The 22,564-nt window shown below is 52.7% G+C and overlaps 46 non-coding genes across 46 annotated transcripts; 10 read left to right on the top strand and 36 right to left on the bottom strand.

Annotated features, from left to right (window-relative positions):
- Positions 1-1,024: 1,024 nt before the first annotated feature.
- Trnag-ucc (transfer RNA glycine (anticodon UCC)) lies at positions 1,025-1,096 on the top strand. Its single transcript has one exon. It is a non-coding gene; the product is annotated as a tRNA-Gly (tRNA).
- Positions 1,097-1,371: 275 nt separating this feature from the next.
- Positions 1,372-1,453, bottom strand: Trnas-aga (transfer RNA serine (anticodon AGA)). Its single transcript has one exon. It is a non-coding gene; the product is annotated as a tRNA-Ser (tRNA).
- Positions 1,454-1,592: 139 nt separating this feature from the next.
- Trnak-uuu (transfer RNA lysine (anticodon UUU)) lies at positions 1,593-1,665 on the bottom strand. The gene has a single exon. It is a non-coding gene; the product is annotated as a tRNA-Lys (tRNA).
- Positions 1,666-1,961: 296 nt separating this feature from the next.
- On the bottom strand, positions 1,962-2,033 carry Trnae-uuc (transfer RNA glutamic acid (anticodon UUC)). The gene has a single exon. It is a non-coding gene; the product is annotated as a tRNA-Glu (tRNA).
- Positions 2,034-2,341: 308 nt separating this feature from the next.
- Trnam-cau (transfer RNA methionine (anticodon CAU)) lies at positions 2,342-2,414 on the bottom strand. The gene has a single exon. It is a non-coding gene; the product is annotated as a tRNA-Met (tRNA).
- A 975-nt stretch (positions 2,415-3,389) lies between these two features.
- On the top strand, positions 3,390-3,461 carry Trnag-ucc (transfer RNA glycine (anticodon UCC)). Its single transcript has one exon. It is a non-coding gene; the product is annotated as a tRNA-Gly (tRNA).
- A 275-nt stretch (positions 3,462-3,736) lies between these two features.
- On the bottom strand, positions 3,737-3,818 carry Trnas-aga (transfer RNA serine (anticodon AGA)). Its single transcript has one exon. It is a non-coding gene; the product is annotated as a tRNA-Ser (tRNA).
- Positions 3,819-3,957: 139 nt separating this feature from the next.
- Trnak-uuu (transfer RNA lysine (anticodon UUU)) lies at positions 3,958-4,030 on the bottom strand. Its single transcript has one exon. It is a non-coding gene; the product is annotated as a tRNA-Lys (tRNA).
- Positions 4,031-4,326: 296 nt separating this feature from the next.
- Positions 4,327-4,398, bottom strand: Trnae-uuc (transfer RNA glutamic acid (anticodon UUC)). The gene has a single exon. It is a non-coding gene; the product is annotated as a tRNA-Glu (tRNA).
- A 308-nt stretch (positions 4,399-4,706) lies between these two features.
- Trnam-cau (transfer RNA methionine (anticodon CAU)) lies at positions 4,707-4,779 on the bottom strand. Its single transcript has one exon. It is a non-coding gene; the product is annotated as a tRNA-Met (tRNA).
- Positions 4,780-5,754: 975 nt separating this feature from the next.
- Positions 5,755-5,826, top strand: Trnae-uuc (transfer RNA glutamic acid (anticodon UUC)). The gene has a single exon. It is a non-coding gene; the product is annotated as a tRNA-Glu (tRNA).
- A 275-nt stretch (positions 5,827-6,101) lies between these two features.
- Trnas-aga (transfer RNA serine (anticodon AGA)) lies at positions 6,102-6,183 on the bottom strand. The gene has a single exon. It is a non-coding gene; the product is annotated as a tRNA-Ser (tRNA).
- A 139-nt stretch (positions 6,184-6,322) lies between these two features.
- Trnak-uuu (transfer RNA lysine (anticodon UUU)) lies at positions 6,323-6,395 on the bottom strand. The gene has a single exon. It is a non-coding gene; the product is annotated as a tRNA-Lys (tRNA).
- A 296-nt stretch (positions 6,396-6,691) lies between these two features.
- Positions 6,692-6,763, bottom strand: Trnae-uuc (transfer RNA glutamic acid (anticodon UUC)). Its single transcript has one exon. It is a non-coding gene; the product is annotated as a tRNA-Glu (tRNA).
- Positions 6,764-7,071: 308 nt separating this feature from the next.
- Trnam-cau (transfer RNA methionine (anticodon CAU)) lies at positions 7,072-7,144 on the bottom strand. Its single transcript has one exon. It is a non-coding gene; the product is annotated as a tRNA-Met (tRNA).
- A 975-nt stretch (positions 7,145-8,119) lies between these two features.
- Trnag-ucc (transfer RNA glycine (anticodon UCC)) lies at positions 8,120-8,191 on the top strand. The gene has a single exon. It is a non-coding gene; the product is annotated as a tRNA-Gly (tRNA).
- A 275-nt stretch (positions 8,192-8,466) lies between these two features.
- Trnas-aga (transfer RNA serine (anticodon AGA)) lies at positions 8,467-8,548 on the bottom strand. Its single transcript has one exon. It is a non-coding gene; the product is annotated as a tRNA-Ser (tRNA).
- A 139-nt stretch (positions 8,549-8,687) lies between these two features.
- Positions 8,688-8,760, bottom strand: Trnak-uuu (transfer RNA lysine (anticodon UUU)). Its single transcript has one exon. It is a non-coding gene; the product is annotated as a tRNA-Lys (tRNA).
- A 296-nt stretch (positions 8,761-9,056) lies between these two features.
- Trnae-uuc (transfer RNA glutamic acid (anticodon UUC)) lies at positions 9,057-9,128 on the bottom strand. Its single transcript has one exon. It is a non-coding gene; the product is annotated as a tRNA-Glu (tRNA).
- A 308-nt stretch (positions 9,129-9,436) lies between these two features.
- Trnam-cau (transfer RNA methionine (anticodon CAU)) lies at positions 9,437-9,509 on the bottom strand. Its single transcript has one exon. It is a non-coding gene; the product is annotated as a tRNA-Met (tRNA).
- A 975-nt stretch (positions 9,510-10,484) lies between these two features.
- Trnae-uuc (transfer RNA glutamic acid (anticodon UUC)) lies at positions 10,485-10,556 on the top strand. The gene has a single exon. It is a non-coding gene; the product is annotated as a tRNA-Glu (tRNA).
- A 275-nt stretch (positions 10,557-10,831) lies between these two features.
- On the bottom strand, positions 10,832-10,913 carry Trnas-aga (transfer RNA serine (anticodon AGA)). The gene has a single exon. It is a non-coding gene; the product is annotated as a tRNA-Ser (tRNA).
- A 139-nt stretch (positions 10,914-11,052) lies between these two features.
- Positions 11,053-11,125, bottom strand: Trnak-uuu (transfer RNA lysine (anticodon UUU)). The gene has a single exon. It is a non-coding gene; the product is annotated as a tRNA-Lys (tRNA).
- A 296-nt stretch (positions 11,126-11,421) lies between these two features.
- On the bottom strand, positions 11,422-11,493 carry Trnae-uuc (transfer RNA glutamic acid (anticodon UUC)). Its single transcript has one exon. It is a non-coding gene; the product is annotated as a tRNA-Glu (tRNA).
- Positions 11,494-11,801: 308 nt separating this feature from the next.
- Trnam-cau (transfer RNA methionine (anticodon CAU)) lies at positions 11,802-11,874 on the bottom strand. Its single transcript has one exon. It is a non-coding gene; the product is annotated as a tRNA-Met (tRNA).
- Positions 11,875-12,849: 975 nt separating this feature from the next.
- Positions 12,850-12,921, top strand: Trnae-uuc (transfer RNA glutamic acid (anticodon UUC)). The gene has a single exon. It is a non-coding gene; the product is annotated as a tRNA-Glu (tRNA).
- A 275-nt stretch (positions 12,922-13,196) lies between these two features.
- Trnas-aga (transfer RNA serine (anticodon AGA)) lies at positions 13,197-13,278 on the bottom strand. The gene has a single exon. It is a non-coding gene; the product is annotated as a tRNA-Ser (tRNA).
- A 139-nt stretch (positions 13,279-13,417) lies between these two features.
- Trnak-uuu (transfer RNA lysine (anticodon UUU)) lies at positions 13,418-13,490 on the bottom strand. The gene has a single exon. It is a non-coding gene; the product is annotated as a tRNA-Lys (tRNA).
- A 296-nt stretch (positions 13,491-13,786) lies between these two features.
- On the bottom strand, positions 13,787-13,858 carry Trnae-uuc (transfer RNA glutamic acid (anticodon UUC)). The gene has a single exon. It is a non-coding gene; the product is annotated as a tRNA-Glu (tRNA).
- Positions 13,859-14,166: 308 nt separating this feature from the next.
- Trnam-cau (transfer RNA methionine (anticodon CAU)) lies at positions 14,167-14,239 on the bottom strand. Its single transcript has one exon. It is a non-coding gene; the product is annotated as a tRNA-Met (tRNA).
- Positions 14,240-15,215: 976 nt separating this feature from the next.
- On the top strand, positions 15,216-15,287 carry Trnag-ucc (transfer RNA glycine (anticodon UCC)). Its single transcript has one exon. It is a non-coding gene; the product is annotated as a tRNA-Gly (tRNA).
- A 275-nt stretch (positions 15,288-15,562) lies between these two features.
- Trnas-aga (transfer RNA serine (anticodon AGA)) lies at positions 15,563-15,644 on the bottom strand. The gene has a single exon. It is a non-coding gene; the product is annotated as a tRNA-Ser (tRNA).
- A 139-nt stretch (positions 15,645-15,783) lies between these two features.
- On the bottom strand, positions 15,784-15,856 carry Trnak-uuu (transfer RNA lysine (anticodon UUU)). Its single transcript has one exon. It is a non-coding gene; the product is annotated as a tRNA-Lys (tRNA).
- Positions 15,857-16,152: 296 nt separating this feature from the next.
- Trnae-uuc (transfer RNA glutamic acid (anticodon UUC)) lies at positions 16,153-16,224 on the bottom strand. The gene has a single exon. It is a non-coding gene; the product is annotated as a tRNA-Glu (tRNA).
- A 308-nt stretch (positions 16,225-16,532) lies between these two features.
- Trnam-cau (transfer RNA methionine (anticodon CAU)) lies at positions 16,533-16,605 on the bottom strand. Its single transcript has one exon. It is a non-coding gene; the product is annotated as a tRNA-Met (tRNA).
- Positions 16,606-17,581: 976 nt separating this feature from the next.
- Positions 17,582-17,653, top strand: Trnag-ucc (transfer RNA glycine (anticodon UCC)). Its single transcript has one exon. It is a non-coding gene; the product is annotated as a tRNA-Gly (tRNA).
- A 275-nt stretch (positions 17,654-17,928) lies between these two features.
- On the bottom strand, positions 17,929-18,010 carry Trnas-aga (transfer RNA serine (anticodon AGA)). Its single transcript has one exon. It is a non-coding gene; the product is annotated as a tRNA-Ser (tRNA).
- A 139-nt stretch (positions 18,011-18,149) lies between these two features.
- Trnak-uuu (transfer RNA lysine (anticodon UUU)) lies at positions 18,150-18,222 on the bottom strand. The gene has a single exon. It is a non-coding gene; the product is annotated as a tRNA-Lys (tRNA).
- Positions 18,223-18,518: 296 nt separating this feature from the next.
- On the bottom strand, positions 18,519-18,590 carry Trnae-uuc (transfer RNA glutamic acid (anticodon UUC)). The gene has a single exon. It is a non-coding gene; the product is annotated as a tRNA-Glu (tRNA).
- Positions 18,591-18,898: 308 nt separating this feature from the next.
- Positions 18,899-18,971, bottom strand: Trnam-cau (transfer RNA methionine (anticodon CAU)). Its single transcript has one exon. It is a non-coding gene; the product is annotated as a tRNA-Met (tRNA).
- A 975-nt stretch (positions 18,972-19,946) lies between these two features.
- On the top strand, positions 19,947-20,018 carry Trnae-uuc (transfer RNA glutamic acid (anticodon UUC)). Its single transcript has one exon. It is a non-coding gene; the product is annotated as a tRNA-Glu (tRNA).
- Positions 20,019-20,293: 275 nt separating this feature from the next.
- Positions 20,294-20,375, bottom strand: Trnas-aga (transfer RNA serine (anticodon AGA)). The gene has a single exon. It is a non-coding gene; the product is annotated as a tRNA-Ser (tRNA).
- Positions 20,376-20,514: 139 nt separating this feature from the next.
- Positions 20,515-20,587, bottom strand: Trnak-uuu (transfer RNA lysine (anticodon UUU)). The gene has a single exon. It is a non-coding gene; the product is annotated as a tRNA-Lys (tRNA).
- A 296-nt stretch (positions 20,588-20,883) lies between these two features.
- Positions 20,884-20,955, bottom strand: Trnae-uuc (transfer RNA glutamic acid (anticodon UUC)). The gene has a single exon. It is a non-coding gene; the product is annotated as a tRNA-Glu (tRNA).
- Positions 20,956-21,263: 308 nt separating this feature from the next.
- Positions 21,264-21,336, bottom strand: Trnam-cau (transfer RNA methionine (anticodon CAU)). The gene has a single exon. It is a non-coding gene; the product is annotated as a tRNA-Met (tRNA).
- Positions 21,337-22,311: 975 nt separating this feature from the next.
- Positions 22,312-22,383, top strand: Trnae-uuc (transfer RNA glutamic acid (anticodon UUC)). The gene has a single exon. It is a non-coding gene; the product is annotated as a tRNA-Glu (tRNA).
- Positions 22,384-22,564: the final 181 nt, after the last annotated feature.

Here is a 22,564-nt window from a genome sequence, read left to right as displayed (position 1 = left end):
CGACCTTAAGATTATGAGACTTACGCGCTACCTACTGCGCTACCGAGGCACGTTGCAAGCAACGTTACAGGAAACTTGGTAAGTCTCGCATATTAGAGATAGACAGTTTGCGCTTTCTCAAGAATCTGTTGTGTTGCTACACGTGCTTTCCCTACTTGCTAGATTAAACTGCTGCCGCAGCTTTTTCAACGGAACGCAGCACTGCCCGAGGTTACAGTACATCGCCCTTGCGGCACCTGAACACAGCGGCCTGTTGGGCCAGGCCGACGTTAGAGTTCAGAAATAGCACGCGACCGTCCAGGTACGGTCTACTGCGTGCTGCGTGTATGGTTCTTCTCACAGCGAATCCTGCTATACATTCCTGAGGCTGACGCAGCTCAGGCGAGGAATCGGCGCGGCAGCATTATAGCGAGAACAGCAGAACGATGCATCGGCCGGGAATCGAACCCGGGCCGTCCGCATGCTAAGCGAGCATTCACCAATTTTTTTTTTGTTCTCATTTCTTTCGTTGCATTTGTTGGGGGCGGACGTCCGATGACGCCCGTTCAAGTTCATCGTTGACTCGGTCTTTTATTACAGAGGGCAGATAACTCTCAGACCGAACACGCTGAGCTATCGTGCCGGCAAGCCTTACGATTATGAGACTTACGCGCTGCCTACTGCACTACTGAGGCACATGCCATTGAACCACCGATGCTCGACAAGCTGCCCGTGCTTCCCGAGCACTTTTCTGCATGGGAAAGTGGGATTGCCACCCAGCGACGTCGGATACAACCGAAAAAAGTGCTACACACGTGGAGTCCTCCACTACATTGCCTTAAAACGAATGCTCATCACTATCGTGTGAGTAACCTTGCGGCCGCGGCGACTAGTCTTGCCCAAAGACGCAGCGTGCGTGGAGGCGCTACCCGAATGCGTGTGGATGCACCCTCCTACCTCGAAAAGCGCCTGCAGCTACTATCACCGTGGGCCGCTGCTGGCGGGCGGGAAGCCGACACAGCGGGGCGTTGCGAGCAGCGGCAGTGCGGTGGTGGTGTAATGGTGAGCATAGTTGCCTTCCAAGCAGTTGATCCGGGTTCGATTCCCGGCCACCGCAAGTGGCGCTGGTTTTTTCGTATGAGTATGTGAGCCGCGTGCTGTTACATGAAGGTTTTTTTCGTCGTTGCTCCACGCAGACCATCCTGTAGTATGTCCCGACTTGTCCCGACTTTGCTCGGCTGACGCGAAAGCTGACGCTTGGAATTCGCCCTTATCAAAATGACAGGCACTATAAACGGCTGTGAGAGGCGAGGTGTGGAGAGGTACCAAAACGACAGGCAAACTGCGAAATTTTCTGCTCGTTCTTCTTAAACAAAAAAAGAAAAAAACCGACGCAGTCGGTAGGACTCGAACCTACGCTCCCAGAGGGAATCTGATTTCTAGTCAGACGCCTTAACCACTCGGCCACGACTGCTCGTAACTGAAGTTTCCCTGGAATCGTGAGAAATGCAACCGGTCTGCGCAGAATGTTGACAGGAAACGAACTCTGTGCACTGATTACGGCAGGGCTACCATCGCTACGAGACGAGCCATTGCGGAAACGTTAAAATCTTCGCCCGGACAGGGACTTGAACCCTGGACCCTTAGGTTAAAAGCCTAATGCTCTACCGACTGAGCTATCCGGGCTCACCCTTGTTGTGGATGGAGCGGCTGCAAGCAATGTGAATAACTGGAACGCGTGTGTAGGCGTACTACGGTAACAGCTGGCTTCTGCCGCAACTGGCGACTTCACCGACTTCCCACTGACGCTGGTAGCAGCCCAACAGCGGACCAGTGCCACTTCTCCCTTTATTCCGGTGCCGACAGTAATTGCATCATGTGCCTGTTTTCCCCGATTACGTTCGGCCGAAGCTCCGGAGGGTGGGCGACAAACGACAGTTCGAAGGCCAAAACATGGAGCGTTGTGTGCGCAAAAACTTCCGTTCCGGTACCGGGAATCGAACCCGGGCCTCCTGGGTGAAAGCCAGGTATCCTAGCCACTAGACCACACCGGATTTGCTCGATAAGCGTGAGATCTTCTCCGTCTCCTCTCGTATTTCGTGCTGAATCTGGTCTCAGTGGTGTTCTCTGTTTGCGAGCATATTTGCGCCTACAGACTGGCATGGCGCACAGCTCGAAATTGACTATTCATTATTTTACTCATAACAAGGGAAGAGAAAGATCAAAGTTGTACGTTGTCATAATTGGAAATAAACATATTGACGCTGAGGTGTAGCCTCCTTGTGGATAACGAACGACAATTAAGTTCGTTCCCTAGCAACAGCAACGCCGTTAATTCAGCCATGATGTACAGCAAATTAAATGCCCCGGGTGAGGATCGAACTCACGACCTTAAGATTATGAGACTTACGCGCTACCTACTGCGCTACCGAGGCACGTTGCAAGCAACGTTACAGGAAACTTGGTAAGTCTCGCATATTAGAGATAGACAGTTTGCGCTTTCTCAAGAATCTGTTGTGTTGCTACACGTGCTTTCCCTACTTGCTAGATTAAACTGCTGCCGCAGCTTTTTCAACGGAACGCAGCACTGCCCGAGGTTACAGTACATCGCCCTTGCGGCACCTGAACACAGCGGCCTGTTGGGCCAGGCCGACGTTAGAGTTCAGAAATAGCACGCGACCGTCCAGGTACGGTCTACTGCGTGCTGCGTGTATGGTTCTTCTCACAGCGAATCCTGCTATACATTCCTGAGGCTGACGCAGCTCAGGCGAGGAATCGGCGCGGCAGCATTATAGCGAGAACAGCAGAACGATGCATCGGCCGGGAATCGAACCCGGGCCGTCCGCATGCTAAGCGAGCATTCACCAATTTTTTTTTTGTTCTCATTTCTTTCGTTGCATTTGTTGGGGGCGGACGTCCGATGACGCCCGTTCAAGTTCATCGTTGACTCGGTCTTTTATTACAGAGGGCAGATAACTCTCAGACCGAACACGCTGAGCTATCGTGCCGGCAAGCCTTACGATTATGAGACTTACGCGCTGCCTACTGCACTACTGAGGCACATGCCATTGAACCACCGATGCTCGACAAGCTGCCCGTGCTTCCCGAGCACTTTTCTGCATGGGAAAGTGGGATTGCCACCCAGCGACGTCGGATACAACCGAAAAAAGTGCTACACACGTGGAGTCCTCCACTACATTGCCTTAAAACGAATGCTCATCACTATCGTGTGAGTAACCTTGCGGCCGCGGCGACTAGTCTTGCCCAAAGACGCAGCGTGCGTGGAGGCGCTACCCGAATGCGTGTGGATGCACCCTCCTACCTCGAAAAGCGCCTGCAGCTACTATCACCGTGGGCCGCTGCTGGCGGGCGGGAAGCCGACACAGCGGGGCGTTGCGAGCAGCGGCAGTGCGGTGGTGGTGTAATGGTGAGCATAGTTGCCTTCCAAGCAGTTGATCCGGGTTCGATTCCCGGCCACCGCAAGTGGCGCTGGTTTTTTCGTATGAGTATGTGAGCCGCGTGCTGTTACATGAAGGTTTTTTTCGTCGTTGCTCCACGCAGACCATCCTGTAGTATGTCCCGACTTGTCCCGACTTTGCTCGGCTGACGCGAAAGCTGACGCTTGGAATTCGCCCTTATCAAAATGACAGGCACTATAAACGGCTGTGAGAGGCGAGGTGTGGAGAGGTACCAAAACGACAGGCAAACTGCGAAATTTTCTGCTCGTTCTTCTTAAACAAAAAAAGAAAAAAACCGACGCAGTCGGTAGGACTCGAACCTACGCTCCCAGAGGGAATCTGATTTCTAGTCAGACGCCTTAACCACTCGGCCACGACTGCTCGTAACTGAAGTTTCCCTGGAATCGTGAGAAATGCAACCGGTCTGCGCAGAATGTTGACAGGAAACGAACTCTGTGCACTGATTACGGCAGGGCTACCATCGCTACGAGACGAGCCATTGCGGAAACGTTAAAATCTTCGCCCGGACAGGGACTTGAACCCTGGACCCTTAGGTTAAAAGCCTAATGCTCTACCGACTGAGCTATCCGGGCTCACCCTTGTTGTGGATGGAGCGGCTGCAAGCAATGTGAATAACTGGAACGCGTGTGTAGGCGTACTACGGTAACAGCTGGCTTCTGCCGCAACTGGCGACTTCACCGACTTCCCACTGACGCTGGTAGCAGCCCAACAGCGGACCAGTGCCACTTCTCCCTTTATTCCGGTGCCGACAGTAATTGCATCATGTGCCTGTTTTCCCCGATTACGTTCGGCCGAAGCTCCGGAGGGTGGGCGACAAACGACAGTTCGAAGGCCAAAACATGGAGCGTTGTGTGCGCAAAAACTTCCGTTCCGGTACCGGGAATCGAACCCGGGCCTCCTGGGTGAAAGCCAGGTATCCTAGCCACTAGACCACACCGGATTTGCTCGATAAGCGTGAGATCTTCTCCGTCTCCTCTCGTATTTCGTGCTGAATCTGGTCTCAGTGGTGTTCTCTGTTTGCGAGCATATTTGCGCCTACAGACTGGCATGGCGCACAGCTCGAAATTGACTATTCATTATTTTACTCATAACAAGGGAAGAGAAAGATCAAAGTTGTACGTTGTCATAATTGGAAATAAACATATTGACGCTGAGGTGTAGCCTCCTTGTGGATAACGAACGACAATTAAGTTCGTTCCCTAGCAACAGCAACGCCGTTAATTCAGCCATGATGTACAGCAAATTAAATGCCCCGGGTGAGGATCGAACTCACGACCTTAAGATTATGAGACTTACGCGCTACCTACTGCGCTACCGAGGCACGTTGCAAGCAACGTTACAGGAAACTTGGTAAGTCTCGCATATTAGAGATAGACAGTTTGCGCTTTCTCAAGAATCTGTTGTGTTGCTACACGTGCTTTCCCTACTTGCTAGATTAAACTGCTGCCGCAGCTTTTTCAACGGAACGCAGCACTGCCCGAGGTTACAGTACATCGCCCTTGCGGCACCTGAACACAGCGGCCTGTTGGGCCAGGCCGACGTTAGAGTTCAGAAATAGCACGCGACCGTCCAGGTACGGTCTACTGCGTGCTGCGTGTATGGTTCTTCTCACAGCGAATCCTGCTATACATTCCTGAGGCTGACGCAGCTCAGGCGAGGAATCGGCGCGGCAGCATTATAGCGAGAACAGCAGAACGATGCATCGGCCGGGAATCGAACCCGGGCCGTCCGCATGCTAAGCGAGCATTCACCAATTTTTTTTTTGTTCTCATTTCTTTCGTTGCATTTGTTGGGGGCGGACGTCCGATGACGCCCGTTCAAGTTCATCGTTGACTCGGTCTTTTATTACAGAGGGCAGATAACTCTCAGACCGAACACGCTGAGCTATCGTGCCGGCAAGCCTTACGATTATGAGACTTACGCGCTGCCTACTGCACTACTGAGGCACATGCCATTGAACCACCGATGCTCGACAAGCTGCCCGTGCTTCCCGAGCACTTTTCTGCATGGGAAAGTGGGATTGCCACCCAGCGACGTCGGATACAACCGAAAAAAGTGCTACACACGTGGAGTCCTCCACTACATTGCCTTAAAACGAATGCTCATCACTATCGTGTGAGTAACCTTGCGGCCGCGGCGACTAGTCTTGCCCAAAGACGCAGCGTGCGTGGAGGCGCTACCCGAATGCGTGTGGATGCACCCTCCTACCTCGAAAAGCGCCTGCAGCTACTATCACCGTGGGCCGCTGCTGGCGGGCGGGAAGCCGACACAGCGGGGCGTTGCGAGCAGCGGCAGTGCGGTGGTGGTGTAATGGTGAGCATAGTTGCCTTTCAAGCAGTTGATCCGGGTTCGATTCCCGGCCACCGCAAGTGGCGCTGGTTTTTTCGTATGAGTATGTGAGCCGCGTGCTGTTACATGAAGGTTTTTTTCGTCGTTGCTCCACGCAGACCATCCTGTAGTATGTCCCGACTTGTCCCGACTTTGCTCGGCTGACGCGAAAGCTGACGCTTGGAATTCGCCCTTATCAAAATGACAGGCACTATAAACGGCTGTGAGAGGCGAGGTGTGGAGAGGTACCAAAACGACAGGCAAACTGCGAAATTTTCTGCTCGTTCTTCTTAAACAAAAAAAGAAAAAAACCGACGCAGTCGGTAGGACTCGAACCTACGCTCCCAGAGGGAATCTGATTTCTAGTCAGACGCCTTAACCACTCGGCCACGACTGCTCGTAACTGAAGTTTCCCTGGAATCGTGAGAAATGCAACCGGTCTGCGCAGAATGTTGACAGGAAACGAACTCTGTGCACTGATTACGGCAGGGCTACCATCGCTACGAGACGAGCCATTGCGGAAACGTTAAAATCTTCGCCCGGACAGGGACTTGAACCCTGGACCCTTAGGTTAAAAGCCTAATGCTCTACCGACTGAGCTATCCGGGCTCACCCTTGTTGTGGATGGAGCGGCTGCAAGCAATGTGAATAACTGGAACGCGTGTGTAGGCGTACTACGGTAACAGCTGGCTTCTGCCGCAACTGGCGACTTCACCGACTTCCCACTGACGCTGGTAGCAGCCCAACAGCGGACCAGTGCCACTTCTCCCTTTATTCCGGTGCCGACAGTAATTGCATCATGTGCCTGTTTTCCCCGATTACGTTCGGCCGAAGCTCCGGAGGGTGGGCGACAAACGACAGTTCGAAGGCCAAAACATGGAGCGTTGTGTGCGCAAAAACTTCCGTTCCGGTACCGGGAATCGAACCCGGGCCTCCTGGGTGAAAGCCAGGTATCCTAGCCACTAGACCACACCGGATTTGCTCGATAAGCGTGAGATCTTCTCCGTCTCCTCTCGTATTTCGTGCTGAATCTGGTCTCAGTGGTGTTCTCTGTTTGCGAGCATATTTGCGCCTACAGACTGGCATGGCGCACAGCTCGAAATTGACTATTCATTATTTTACTCATAACAAGGGAAGAGAAAGATCAAAGTTGTACGTTGTCATAATTGGAAATAAACATATTGACGCTGAGGTGTAGCCTCCTTGTGGATAACGAACGACAATTAAGTTCGTTCCCTAGCAACAGCAACGCCGTTAATTCAGCCATGATGTACAGCAAATTAAATGCCCCGGGTGAGGATCGAACTCACGACCTTAAGATTATGAGACTTACGCGCTACCTACTGCGCTACCGAGGCACGTTGCAAGCAACGTTACAGGAAACTTGGTAAGTCTCGCATATTAGAGATAGACAGTTTGCGCTTTCTCAAGAATCTGTTGTGTTGCTACACGTGCTTTCCCTACTTGCTAGATTAAACTGCTGCCGCAGCTTTTTCAACGGAACGCAGCACTGCCCGAGGTTACAGTACATCGCCCTTGCGGCACCTGAACACAGCGGCCTGTTGGGCCAGGCCGACGTTAGAGTTCAGAAATAGCACGCGACCGTCCAGGTACGGTCTACTGCGTGCTGCGTGTATGGTTCTTCTCACAGCGAATCCTGCTATACATTCCTGAGGCTGACGCAGCTCAGGCGAGGAATCGGCGCGGCAGCATTATAGCGAGAACAGCAGAACGATGCATCGGCCGGGAATCGAACCCGGGCCGTCCGCATGCTAAGCGAGCATTCACCAATTTTTTTTTTGTTCTCATTTCTTTCGTTGCATTTGTTGGGGGCGGACGTCCGATGACGCCCGTTCAAGTTCATCGTTGACTCGGTCTTTTATTACAGAGGGCAGATAACTCTCAGACCGAACACGCTGAGCTATCGTGCCGGCAAGCCTTACGATTATGAGACTTACGCGCTGCCTACTGCACTACTGAGGCACATGCCATTGAACCACCGATGCTCGACAAGCTGCCCGTGCTTCCCGAGCACTTTTCTGCATGGGAAAGTGGGATTGCCACCCAGCGACGTCGGATACAACCGAAAAAAGTGCTACACACGTGGAGTCCTCCACTACATTGCCTTAAAACGAATGCTCATCACTATCGTGTGAGTAACCTTGCGGCCGCGGCGACTAGTCTTGCCCAAAGACGCAGCGTGCGTGGAGGCGCTACCCGAATGCGTGTGGATGCACCCTCCTACCTCGAAAAGCGCCTGCAGCTACTATCACCGTGGGCCGCTGCTGGCGGGCGGGAAGCCGACACAGCGGGGCGTTGCGAGCAGCGGCAGTGCGGTGGTGGTGTAATGGTGAGCATAGTTGCCTTCCAAGCAGTTGATCCGGGTTCGATTCCCGGCCACCGCAAGTGGCGCTGGTTTTTTCGTATGAGTATGTGAGCCGCGTGCTGTTACATGAAGGTTTTTTTCGTCGTTGCTCCACGCAGACCATCCTGTAGTATGTCCCGACTTGTCCCGACTTTGCTCGGCTGACGCGAAAGCTGACGCTTGGAATTCGCCCTTATCAAAATGACAGGCACTATAAACGGCTGTGAGAGGCGAGGTGTGGAGAGGTACCAAAACGACAGGCAAACTGCGAAATTTTCTGCTCGTTCTTCTTAAACAAAAAAAGAAAAAAACCGACGCAGTCGGTAGGACTCGAACCTACGCTCCCAGAGGGAATCTGATTTCTAGTCAGACGCCTTAACCACTCGGCCACGACTGCTCGTAACTGAAGTTTCCCTGGAATCGTGAGAAATGCAACCGGTCTGCGCAGAATGTTGACAGGAAACGAACTCTGTGCACTGATTACGGCAGGGCTACCATCGCTACGAGACGAGCCATTGCGGAAACGTTAAAATCTTCGCCCGGACAGGGACTTGAACCCTGGACCCTTAGGTTAAAAGCCTAATGCTCTACCGACTGAGCTATCCGGGCTCACCCTTGTTGTGGATGGAGCGGCTGCAAGCAATGTGAATAACTGGAACGCGTGTGTAGGCGTACTACGGTAACAGCTGGCTTCTGCCGCAACTGGCGACTTCACCGACTTCCCACTGACGCTGGTAGCAGCCCAACAGCGGACCAGTGCCACTTCTCCCTTTATTCCGGTGCCGACAGTAATTGCATCATGTGCCTGTTTTCCCCGATTACGTTCGGCCGAAGCTCCGGAGGGTGGGCGACAAACGACAGTTCGAAGGCCAAAACATGGAGCGTTGTGTGCGCAAAAACTTCCGTTCCGGTACCGGGAATCGAACCCGGGCCTCCTGGGTGAAAGCCAGGTATCCTAGCCACTAGACCACACCGGATTTGCTCGATAAGCGTGAGATCTTCTCCGTCTCCTCTCGTATTTCGTGCTGAATCTGGTCTCAGTGGTGTTCTCTGTTTGCGAGCATATTTGCGCCTACAGACTGGCATGGCGCACAGCTCGAAATTGACTATTCATTATTTTACTCATAACAAGGGAAGAGAAAGATCAAAGTTGTACGTTGTCATAATTGGAAATAAACATATTGACGCTGAGGTGTAGCCTCCTTGTGGATAACGAACGACAATTAAGTTCGTTCCCTAGCAACAGCAACGCCGTTAATTCAGCCATGATGTACAGCAAATTAAATGCCCCGGGTGAGGATCGAACTCACGACCTTAAGATTATGAGACTTACGCGCTACCTACTGCGCTACCGAGGCACGTTGCAAGCAACGTTACAGGAAACTTGGTAAGTCTCGCATATTAGAGATAGACAGTTTGCGCTTTCTCAAGAATCTGTTGTGTTGCTACACGTGCTTTCCCTACTTGCTAGATTAAACTGCTGCCGCAGCTTTTTCAACGGAACGCAGCACTGCCCGAGGTTACAGTACATCGCCCTTGCGGCACCTGAACACAGCGGCCTGTTGGGCCAGGCCGACGTTAGAGTTCAGAAATAGCACGCGACCGTCCAGGTACGGTCTACTGCGTGCTGCGTGTATGGTTCTTCTCACAGCGAATCCTGCTATACATTCCTGAGGCTGACGCAGCTCAGGCGAGGAATCGGCGCGGCAGCATTATAGCGAGAACAGCAGAACGATGCATCGGCCGGGAATCGAACCCGGGCCGTCCGCATGCTAAGCGAGCATTCACCAATTTTTTTTTTGTTCTCATTTCTTTCGTTGCATTTGTTGGGGGCGGACGTCCGATGACGCCCGTTCAAGTTCATCGTTGACTCGGTCTTTTATTACAGAGGGCAGATAACTCTCAGACCGAACACGCTGAGCTATCGTGCCGGCAAGCCTTACGATTATGAGACTTACGCGCTGCCTACTGCACTACTGAGGCACATGCCATTGAACCACCGATGCTCGACAAGCTGCCCGTGCTTCCCGAGCACTTTTCTGCATGGGAAAGTGGGATTGCCACCCAGCGACGTCGGATACAACCGAAAAAAGTGCTACACACGTGGAGTCCTCCACTACATTGCCTTAAAACGAATGCTCATCACTATCGTGTGAGTAACCTTGCGGCCGCGGCGACTAGTCTTGCCCAAAGACGCAGCGTGCGTGGAGGCGCTACCCGAATGCGTGTGGATGCACCCTCCTACCTCGAAAAGCGCCTGCAGCTACTATCACCGTGGGCCGCTGCTGGCGGGCGGGAAGCCGACACAGCGGGGCGTTGCGAGCAGCGGCAGTGCGGTGGTGGTGTAATGGTGAGCATAGTTGCCTTTCAAGCAGTTGATCCGGGTTCGATTCCCGGCCACCGCAAGTGGCGCTGGTTTTTTCGTATGAGTATGTGAGCCGCGTGCTGTTACATGAAGGTTTTTTTCGTCGTTGCTCCACGCAGACCATCCTGTAGTATGTCCCGACTTGTCCCGACTTTGCTCGGCTGACGCGAAAGCTGACGCTTGGAATTCGCCCTTATCAAAATGACAGGCACTATAAACGGCTGTGAGAGGCGAGGTGTGGAGAGGTACCAAAACGACAGGCAAACTGCGAAATTTTCTGCTCGTTCTTCTTAAACAAAAAAAGAAAAAAACCGACGCAGTCGGTAGGACTCGAACCTACGCTCCCAGAGGGAATCTGATTTCTAGTCAGACGCCTTAACCACTCGGCCACGACTGCTCGTAACTGAAGTTTCCCTGGAATCGTGAGAAATGCAACCGGTCTGCGCAGAATGTTGACAGGAAACGAACTCTGTGCACTGATTACGGCAGGGCTACCATCGCTACGAGACGAGCCATTGCGGAAACGTTAAAATCTTCGCCCGGACAGGGACTTGAACCCTGGACCCTTAGGTTAAAAGCCTAATGCTCTACCGACTGAGCTATCCGGGCTCACCCTTGTTGTGGATGGAGCGGCTGCAAGCAATGTGAATAACTGGAACGCGTGTGTAGGCGTACTACGGTAACAGCTGGCTTCTGCCGCAACTGGCGACTTCACCGACTTCCCACTGACGCTGGTAGCAGCCCAACAGCGGACCAGTGCCACTTCTCCCTTTATTCCGGTGCCGACAGTAATTGCATCATGTGCCTGTTTTCCCCGATTACGTTCGGCCGAAGCTCCGGAGGGTGGGCGACAAACGACAGTTCGAAGGCCAAAACATGGAGCGTTGTGTGCGCAAAAACTTCCGTTCCGGTACCGGGAATCGAACCCGGGCCTCCTGGGTGAAAGCCAGGTATCCTAGCCACTAGACCACACCGGATTTGCTCGATAAGCGTGAGATCTTCTCCGTCTCCTCTCGTATTTCGTGCTGAATCTGGTCTCAGTGGTGTTCTCTGTTTGCGAGCATATTTGCGCCTACAGACTGGCATGGCGCACAGCTCGAAATTGACTATTCATTATTTTACTCATAACAAGGGAAGAGAAAGATCAAAGTTGTACGTTGTCATAATTGGAAATAAACATATTGACGCTGAGGTGTAGCCTCCTTGTGGATAACGAACGACAATTAAGTTCGTTCCCTAGCAACAGCAACGCCGTTAATTCAGCCATGATGTACAGCAAATTAAATGCCCCGGGTGAGGATCGAACTCACGACCTTAAGATTATGAGACTTACGCGCTACCTACTGCGCTACCGAGGCACGTTGCAAGCAACGTTACAGGAAACTTGGTAAGTCTCGCATATTAGAGATAGACAGTTTGCGCTTTCTCAAGAATCTGTTGTGTTGCTACACGTGCTTTCCCTACTTGCTAGATTAAACTGCTGCCGCAGCTTTTTCAACGGAACGCAGCACTGCCCGAGGTTACAGTACATCGCCCTTGCGGCACCTGAACACAGCGGCCTGTTGGGCCAGGCCGACGTTAGAGTTCAGAAATAGCACGCGACCGTCCAGGTACGGTCTACTGCGTGCTGCGTGTATGGTTCTTCTCACAGCGAATCCTGCTATACATTCCTGAGGCTGACGCAGCTCAGGCGAGGAATCGGCGCGGCAGCATTATAGCGAGAACAGCAGAACGATGCATCGGCCGGGAATCGAACCCGGGCCGTCCGCATGCTAAGCGAGCATTCACCAATTTTTTTTTTGTTCTCATTTCTTTCGTTGCATTTGTTGGGGGCGGACGTCCGATGACGCCCGTTCAAGTTCATCGTTGACTCGGTCTTTTATTACAGAGGGCAGATAACTCTCAGACCGAACACGCTGAGCTATCGTGCCGGCAAGCCTTACGATTATGAGACTTACGCACTGCCTATTGCACTACTGAGGCACATGCCATTGAACCACCGATGCTCGACAAGCTGCCCGTGCTTCCCGAGCACTTTTCTGCATGGGAAAGTGGGATTGCCACCCAGCGACGTCGGATACAACCGAAAAAAGTGCTACACACGTGGAGTCCTCCACTACATTGCCTTAAAACGAATGCTCATCACTATCGTGTGAGTAACCTTGCGGCCGCGGCGACTAGTCTTGCCCAAAGACGCAGCGTGCGTGGAGGCGCTACCCGAATGCGTGTGGATGCACCCTCCTACCTCGAAAAGCGCCTGCAGCTACTATCACCGTGGGCCGCTGCTGGCGGGCGGGAAGCCGACACAGCGGGGCGTTGCGAGCAGCGGCAGTGCGGTGGTGGTGTAATGGTGAGCATAGTTGCCTTTCAAGCAGTTGATCCGGGTTCGATTCCCGGCCACCGCAAGTGGCGCTGGTTTTTTCGTATGAGTATGTGAGCCGCGTGCTGTTACATGAAGGTTTTTTTCGTCGTTGCTCCACGCAGACCATCCTGTAGTATGTCCCGACTTGTCCCGACTTTGCTCGGCTGACGCGAAAGCTGACGCTTGGAATTCGCCCTTATCAAAATGACAGGCACTATAAACGGCTGTGAGAGGCGAGGTGTGGAGAGGTACCAAAACGACAGGCAAACTGCGAAATTTTCTGCTCGTTCTTCTTAAACAAAAAAAGAAAAAAACCGACGCAGTCGGTAGGACTCGAACCTACGCTCCCAGAGGGAATCTGATTTCTAGTCAGACGCCTTAACCACTCGGCCACGACTGCTCGTAACTGAAGTTTCCCTGGAATCGTGAGAAATGCAACCGGTCTGCGCAGAATGTTGACAGGAAACGAACTCTGTGCACTGATTACGGCAGGGCTACCATCGCTACGAGACGAGCCATTGCGGAAACGTTAAAATCTTCGCCCGGACAGGGACTTGAACCCTGGACCCTTAGGTTAAAAGCCTAATGCTCTACCGACTGAGCTATCCGGGCTCACCCTTGTTGTGGATGGAGCGGCTGCAAGCAATGTGAATAACTGGAACGCGTGTGTAGGCGTACTACGGTAACAGCTGGCTTCTGCCGCAACTGGCGACTTCACCGACTTCCCACTGACGCTGGTAGCAGCCCAACAGCGGACCAGTGCCACTTCTCCCTTTATTCCGGTGCCGACAGTAATTGCATCATGTGCCTGTTTTCCCCGATTACGTTCGGCCGAAGCTCCGGAGGGTGGGCGACAAACGACAGTTCGAAGGCCAAAACATGGAGCGTTGTGTGCGCAAAAACTTCCGTTCCGGTACCGGGAATCGAACCCGGGCCTCCTGGGTGAAAGCCAGGTATCCTAGCCACTAGACCACACCGGATTTGCTCGATAAGCGTGAGATCTTCTCCGTCTCCTCTCGTATTTCGTGCTGAATCTGGTCTCAGTGGTGTTCTCTGTTTGCGAGCATATTTGCGCCTACAGACTGGCATGGCGCACAGCTCGAAATTGACTATTCATTATTTTACTCATAACAAGGGAAGAGAAAGATCAAAGTTGTACGTTGTCATAATTGGAAATAAACATATTGACGCTGAGGTGTAGCCTCCTTGTGGATAACGAACGACAATTAAGTTCGTTCCCTAGCAACAGCAACGCCGTTAATTCAGCCATGATGTACAGCAAATTAAATGCCCCGGGTGAGGATCGAACTCACGACCTTAAGATTATGAGACTTACGCGCTACCTACTGCGCTACCGAGGAACGTTGCAAGCAACGTTACAGGAAACTTGGTAAGTCTCGCATATTAGAGATAGACAGTTTGCGCTTTCTCAAGAATCTGTTGTGTTGCTACACGTGCTTTCCCTACTTGCTAGATTAAACTGCTGCCGCAGCTTTTTCAACGGAACGCAGCACTGCCCGAGGTTACAGTACATCGCCCTTGCGGCACCTGAACACAGCGGCCTGTTGGGCCAGGCCGACGTTAGAGTTCAGAAATAGCACGCGACCGTCCAGGTACGGTCTACTGCGTGCTGCGTGTATGGTTCTTCTCACAGCGAATCCTGCTATACATTCCTGAGGCTGACGCAGCTCAGGCGAGGAATCGGCGCGGCAGCATTATAGCGAGAACAGCAGAACGATGCATCGGCCGGGAATCGAACCCGGGCCGTCCGCATGCTAAGCGAGCATTCACCAATTTTTTTTTTTGTTCTCATTTCTTTCGTTGCATTTGTTGGGGGCGGACGTCCGATGACGCCCGTTCAAGTTCATCGTTGACTCGGTCTTTTATTACAGAGGGCAGATAACTCTCAGACCGAACACGCTGAGCTATCGTGCCGGCAAGCCTTACGATTATGAGACTTACGCGCTGCCTACTGCACTACTGAGGCACATGCCATTGAACCACCGATGCTCGACAAGCTGCCCGTGCTTCCCGAGCACTTTTCTGCATGGGAAAGTGGGATTGCCACCCAGCGACGTCGGATACAACCGAAAAAAGTGCTACACACGTGGAGTCCTCCACTACATTGCCTTAAAACGAATGCTCATCACTATCGTGTGAGTAACCTTGCGGCCGCGGCGACTAGTCTTGCCCAAAGACGCAGCGTGCGTGGAGGCGCTACCCGAATGCGTGTGGATGCACCCTCCTACCTCGAAAAGCGCCTGCAGCTACTATCACCGTGGGCCGCTGCTGGCGGGCGGGAAGCCGACACAGCGGGGCGTTGCGAGCAGCGGCAGTGCGGTGGTGGTGTAATGGTGAGCATAGTTGCCTTCCAAGCAGTTGATCCGGGTTCGATTCCCGGCCACCGCAAGTGGCGCTGGTTTTTTCGTATGAGTATGTGAGCCGCGTGCTGTTACATGAAGGTTTTTTTCGTCGTTGCTCCACGCAGACCATCCTGTAGTATGTCCCGACTTGTCCCGACTTTGCTCGGCTGACGCGAAAGCTGACGCTTGGAATTCGCCCTTATCAAAATGACAGGCACTATAAACGGCTGTGAGAGGCGAGGTGTGGAGAGGTACCAAAACGACAGGCAAACTGCGAAATTTTCTGCTCGTTCTTCTTAAACAAAAAAAGAAAAAAACCGACGCAGTCGGTAGGACTCGAACCTACGCTCCCAGAGGGAATCTGATTTCTAGTCAGACGCCTTAACCACTCGGCCACGACTGCTCGTAACTGAAGTTTCCCTGGAATCGTGAGAAATGCAACCGGTCTGCGCAGAATGTTGACAGGAAACGAACTCTGTGCACTGATTACGGCAGGGCTACCATCGCTACGAGACGAGCCATTGCGGAAACGTTAAAATCTTCGCCCGGACAGGGACTTGAACCCTGGACCCTTAGGTTAAAAGCCTAATGCTCTACCGACTGAGCTATCCGGGCTCACCCTTGTTGTGGATGGAGCGGCTGCAAGCAATGTGAATAACTGGAACGCGTGTGTAGGCGTACTACGGTAACAGCTGGCTTCTGCCGCAACTGGCGACTTCACCGACTTCCCACTGACGCTGGTAGCAGCCCAACAGCGGACCAGTGCCACTTCTCCCTTTATTCCGGTGCCGACAGTAATTGCATCATGTGCCTGTTTTCCCCGATTACGTTCGGCCGAAGCTCCGGAGGGTGGGCGACAAACGACAGTTCGAAGGCCAAAACATGGAGCGTTGTGTGCGCAAAAACTTCCGTTCCGGTACCGGGAATCGAACCCGGGCCTCCTGGGTGAAAGCCAGGTATCCTAGCCACTAGACCACACCGGATTTGCTCGATAAGCGTGAGATCTTCTCCGTCTCCTCTCGTATTTCGTGCTGAATCTGGTCTCAGTGGTGTTCTCTGTTTGCGAGCATATTTGCGCCTACAGACTGGCATGGCGCACAGCTCGAAATTGACTATTCATTATTTTACTCATAACAAGGGAAGAGAAAGATCAAAGTTGTACGTTGTCATAATTGGAAATAAACATATTGACGCTGAGGTGTAGCCTCCTTGTGGATAACGAACGACAATTAAGTTCGTTCCCTAGCAACAGCAACGCCGTTAATTCAGCCATGATGTACAGCAAATTAAATGCCCCGGGTGAGGATCGAACTCACGACCTTAAGATTATGAGACTTACGCGCTACCTACTGCGCTACCGAGGCACGTTGCAAGCAACGTTACAGGAAACTTGGTAAGTCTCGCATATTAGAGATAGACAGTTTGCGCTTTCTCAAGAATCTGTTGTGTTGCTACACGTGCTTTCCCTACTTGCTAGATTAAACTGCTGCCGCAGCTTTTTCAACGGAACGCAGCACTGCCCGAGGTTACAGTACATCGCCCTTGCGGCACCTGAACACAGCGGCCTGTTGGGCCAGGCCGACGTTAGAGTTCAGAAATAGCACGCGACCGTCCAGGTACGGTCTACTGCGTGCTGCGTGTATGGTTCTTCTCACAGCGAATCCTGCTATACATTCCTGAGGCTGACGCAGCTCAGGCGAGGAATCGGCGCGGCAGCATTATAGCGAGAACAGCAGAACGATGCATCGGCCGGGAATCGAACCCGGGCCGTCCGCATGCTAAGCGAGCATTCACCAATTTTTTTTTTTGTTCTCATTTCTTTCGTTGCATTTGTTGGGGGCGGACGTCCGATGACGCCCGTTCAAGTTCATCGTTGACTCGGTCTTTTATTACAGAGGGCAGATAACTCTCAGACCGAACACGCTGAGCTATCGTGCCGGCAAGCCTTACGATTATGAGACTTACGCGCTGCCTACTGCACTACTGAGGCACATGCCATTGAACCACCGATGCTCGACAAGCTGCCCGTGCTTCCCGAGCACTTTTCTGCATGGGAAAGTGGGATTGCCACCCAGCGACGTCGGATACAACCGAAAAAAGTGCTACACACGTGGAGTCCTCCACTACATTGCCTTAAAACGAATGCTCATCACTATCGTGTGAGTAACCTTGCGGCCGCGGCGACTAGTCTTGCCCAAAGACGCAGCGTGCGTGGAGGCGCTACCCGAATGCGTGTGGATGCACCCTCCTACCTCGAAAAGCGCCTGCAGCTACTATCACCGTGGGCCGCTGCTGGCGGGCGGGAAGCCGACACAGCGGGGCGTTGCGAGCAGCGGCAGTGCGGTGGTGGTGTAATGGTGAGCATAGTTGCCTTCCAAGCAGTTGATCCGGGTTCGATTCCCGGCCACCGCAAGTGGCGCTGGTTTTTTCGTATGAGTATGTGAGCCGCGTGCTGTTACATGAAGGTTTTTTTCGTCGTTGCTCCACGCAGACCATCCTGTAGTATGTCCCGACTTGTCCCGACTTTGCTCGGCTGACGCGAAAGCTGACGCTTGGAATTCGCCCTTATCAAAATGACAGGCACTATAAACGGCTGTGAGAGGCGAGGTGTGGAGAGGTACCAAAACGACAGGCAAACTGCGAAATTTTCTGCTCGTTCTTCTTAAACAAAAAAAGAAAAAAACCGACGCAGTCGGTAGGACTCGAACCTACGCTCCCAGAGGGAATCTGATTTCTAGTCAGACGCCTTAACCACTCGGCCACGACTGCTCGTAACTGAAGTTTCCCTGGAATCGTGAGAAATGCAACCGGTCTGCGCAGAATGTTGACAGGAAACGAACTCTGTGCACTGATTACGGCAGGGCTACCATCGCTACGAGACGAGCCATTGCGGAAACGTTAAAATCTTCGCCCGGACAGGGACTTGAACCCTGGACCCTTAGGTTAAAAGCCTAATGCTCTACCGACTGAGCTATCCGGGCTCACCCTTGTTGTGGATGGAGCGGCTGCAAGCAATGTGAATAACTGGAACGCGTGTGTAGGCGTACTACGGTAACAGCTGGCTTCTGCCGCAACTGGCGACTTCACCGACTTCCCACTGACGCTGGTAGCAGCCCAACAGCGGACCAGTGCCACTTCTCCCTTTATTCCGGTGCCGACAGTAATTGCATCATGTGCCTGTTTTCCCCGATTACGTTCGGCCGAAGCTCCGGAGGGTGGGCGACAAACGACAGTTCGAAGGCCAAAACATGGAGCGTTGTGTGCGCAAAAACTTCCGTTCCGGTACCGGGAATCGAACCCGGGCCTCCTGGGTGAAAGCCAGGTATCCTAGCCACTAGACCACACCGGATTTGCTCGATAAGCGTGAGATCTTCTCCGTCTCCTCTCGTATTTCGTGCTGAATCTGGTCTCAGTGGTGTTCTCTGTTTGCGAGCATATTTGCGCCTACAGACTGGCATGGCGCACAGCTCGAAATTGACTATTCATTATTTTACTCATAACAAGGGAAGAGAAAGATCAAAGTTGTACGTTGTCATAATTGGAAATAAACATATTGACGCTGAGGTGTAGCCTCCTTGTGGATAACGAACGACAATTAAGTTCGTTCCCTAGCAACAGCAACGCCGTTAATTCAGCCATGATGTACAGCAAATTAAATGCCCCGGGTGAGGATCGAACTCACGACCTTAAGATTATGAGACTTACGCGCTACCTACTGCGCTACCGAGGCACGTTGCAAGCAACGTTACAGGAAACTTGGTAAGTCTCGCATATTAGAGATAGACAGTTTGCGCTTTCTCAAGAATCTGTTGTGTTGCTACACGTGCTTTCCCTACTTGCTAGATTAAACTGCTGCCGCAGCTTTTTCAACGGAACGCAGCACTGCCCGAGGTTACAGTACATCGCCCTTGCGGCACCTGAACACAGCGGCCTGTTGGGCCAGGCCGACGTTAGAGTTCAGAAATAGCACGCGACCGTCCAGGTACGGTCTACTGCGTGCTGCGTGTATGGTTCTTCTCACAGCGAATCCTGCTATACATTCCTGAGGCTGACGCAGCTCAGGCGAGGAATCGGCGCGGCAGCATTATAGCGAGAACAGCAGAACGATGCATCGGCCGGGAATCGAACCCGGGCCGTCCGCATGCTAAGCGAGCATTCACCAATTTTTTTTTTGTTCTCATTTCTTTCGTTGCATTTGTTGGGGGCGGACGTCCGATGACGCCCGTTCAAGTTCATCGTTGACTCGGTCTTTTATTACAGAGGGCAGATAACTCTCAGACCGAACACGCTGAGCTATCGTGCCGGCAAGCCTTACGATTATGAGACTTACGCGCTGCCTACTGCACTACTGAGGCACATGCCATTGAACCACCGATGCTCGACAAGCTGCCCGTGCTTCCCGAGCACTTTTCTGCATGGGAAAGTGGGATTGCCACCCAGCGACGTCGGATACAACCGAAAAAAGTGCTACACACGTGGAGTCCTCCACTACATTGCCTTAAAACGAATGCTCATCACTATCGTGTGAGTAACCTTGCGGCCGCGGCGACTAGTCTTGCCCAAAGACGCAGCGTGCGTGGAGGCGCTACCCGAATGCGTGTGGATGCACCCTCCTACCTCGAAAAGCGCCTGCAGCTACTATCACCGTGGGCCGCTGCTGGCGGGCGGGAAGCCGACACAGCGGGGCGTTGCGAGCAGCGGCAGTGCGGTGGTGGTGTAATGGTGAGCATAGTTGCCTTTCAAGCAGTTGATCCGGGTTCGATTCCCGGCCACCGCAAGTGGCGCTGGTTTTTTCGTATGAGTATGTGAGCCGCGTGCTGTTACATGAAGGTTTTTTTCGTCGTTGCTCCACGCAGACCATCCTGTAGTATGTCCCGACTTGTCCCGACTTTGCTCGGCTGACGCGAAAGCTGACGCTTGGAATTCGCCCTTATCAAAATGACAGGCACTATAAACGGCTGTGAGAGGCGAGGTGTGGAGAGGTACCAAAACGACAGGCAAACTGCGAAATTTTCTGCTCGTTCTTCTTAAACAAAAAAAGAAAAAAACCGACGCAGTCGGTAGGACTCGAACCTACGCTCCCAGAGGGAATCTGATTTCTAGTCAGACGCCTTAACCACTCGGCCACGACTGCTCGTAACTGAAGTTTCCCTGGAATCGTGAGAAATGCAACCGGTCTGCGCAGAATGTTGACAGGAAACGAACTCTGTGCACTGATTACGGCAGGGCTACCATCGCTACGAGACGAGCCATTGCGGAAACGTTAAAATCTTCGCCCGGACAGGGACTTGAACCCTGGACCCTTAGGTTAAAAGCCTAATGCTCTACCGACTGAGCTATCCGGGCTCACCCTTGTTGTGGATGGAGCGGCTGCAAGCAATGTGAATAACTGGAACGCGTGTGTAGGCGTACTACGGTAACAGCTGGCTTCTGCCGCAACTGGCGACTTCACCGACTTCCCACTGACGCTGGTAGCAGCCCAACAGCGGACCAGTGCCACTTCTCCCTTTATTCCGGTGCCGACAGTAATTGCATCATGTGCCTGTTTTCCCCGATTACGTTCGGCCGAAGCTCCGGAGGGTGGGCGACAAACGACAGTTCGAAGGCCAAAACATGGAGCGTTGTGTGCGCAAAAACTTCCGTTCCGGTACCGGGAATCGAACCCGGGCCTCCTGGGTGAAAGCCAGGTATCCTAGCCACTAGACCACACCGGATTTGCTCGATAAGCGTGAGATCTTCTCCGTCTCCTCTCGTATTTCGTGCTGAATCTGGTCTCAGTGGTGTTCTCTGTTTGCGAGCATATTTGCGCCTACAGACTGGCATGGCGCACAGCTCGAAATTGACTATTCATTATTTTACTCATAACAAGGGAAGAGAAAGATCAAAGTTGTACGTTGTCATAATTGGAAATAAACATATTGACGCTGAGGTGTAGCCTCCTTGTGGATAACGAACGACAATTAAGTTCGTTCCCTAGCAACAGCAACGCCGTTAATTCAGCCATGATGTACAGCAAATTAAATGCCCCGGGTGAGGATCGAACTCACGACCTTAAGATTATGAGACTTACGCGCTACCTACTGCGCTACCGAGGCACGTTGCAAGCAACGTTACAGGAAACTTGGTAAGTCTCGCATATTAGAGATAGACAGTTTGCGCTTTCTCAAGAATCTGTTGTGTTGCTACACGTGCTTTCCCTACTTGCTAGATTAAACTGCTGCCGCAGCTTTTTCAACGGAACGCAGCACTGCCCGAGGTTACAGTACATCGCCCTTGCGGCACCTGAACACAGCGGCCTGTTGGGCCAGGCCGACGTTAGAGTTCAGAAATAGCACGCGACCGTCCAGGTACGGTCTACTGCGTGCTGCGTGTATGGTTCTTCTCACAGCGAATCCTGCTATACATTCCTGAGGCTGACGCAGCTCAGGCGAGGAATCGGCGCGGCAGCATTATAGCGAGAACAGCAGAACGATGCATCGGCCGGGAATCGAACCCGGGCCGTCCGCATGCTAAGCGAGCATTCACCAATTTTTTTTTTGTTCTCATTTCTTTCGTTGCATTTGTTGGGGGCGGACGTCCGATGACGCCCGTTCAAGTTCATCGTTGACTCGGTCTTTTATTACAGAGGGCAGATAACTCTCAGACCGAACACGCTGAGCTATCGTGCCGGCAAGCCTTACGATTATGAGACTTACGCACTGCCTACTGCACTACTGAGGCACATGCCATTGAACCACCGATGCTCGACAAGCTGCCCGTGCTTCCCGAGCACTTTTCTGCATGGGAAAGTGGGATTGCCACCCAGCGACGTCGGATACAACCGAAAAAAGTGCTACACACGTGGAGTCCTCCACTACATTGCCTTAAAACGAATGCTCATCACTATCGTGTGAGTAACCTTGCGGCCGCGGCGACTAGTCTTGCCCAAAGACGCAGCGTGCGTGGAGGCGCTACCCGAATGCGTGTGGATGCACCCTCCTACCTCGAAAAGCGCCTGCAGCTACTATCACCGTGGGCCGCTGCTGGCGGGCGGGAAGGCGACACAGCGGGGCGTTGCGAGCAGCGGCAGTGCGGTGGTGGTGTAATGGTGAGCATAGTTGCCTTTCAAGCAGTTGATCCGGGTTCGATTCCCGGCCACCGCAAGTGGCGCTGGTTTTTTCGTATGAGTATGTGAGCCGCGTGCTGTTACATGAAGGTTTTTTTCGTCGTTGCTCCACGCAGACCATCCTGTAGTATGTCCCGACTTGTCCCGACTTTGCTCGGCTGACGCGAAAGCTGACGCTTGGAATTCGCCCTTATCAAAATGACAGGCACTATAAACGG

Source organism: Schistocerca nitens, unplaced genomic scaffold (genome assembly GCF_023898315.1).
Source record: "Schistocerca nitens isolate TAMUIC-IGC-003100 unplaced genomic scaffold, iqSchNite1.1 HiC_scaffold_221, whole genome shotgun sequence".
NCBI lineage: Eukaryota > Metazoa > Arthropoda > Insecta > Orthoptera > Acrididae > Schistocerca > Schistocerca nitens.
Note: the sequence above shows the minus strand (reverse complement) of the source record. Positions and strands in the feature narration are given on the sequence as shown.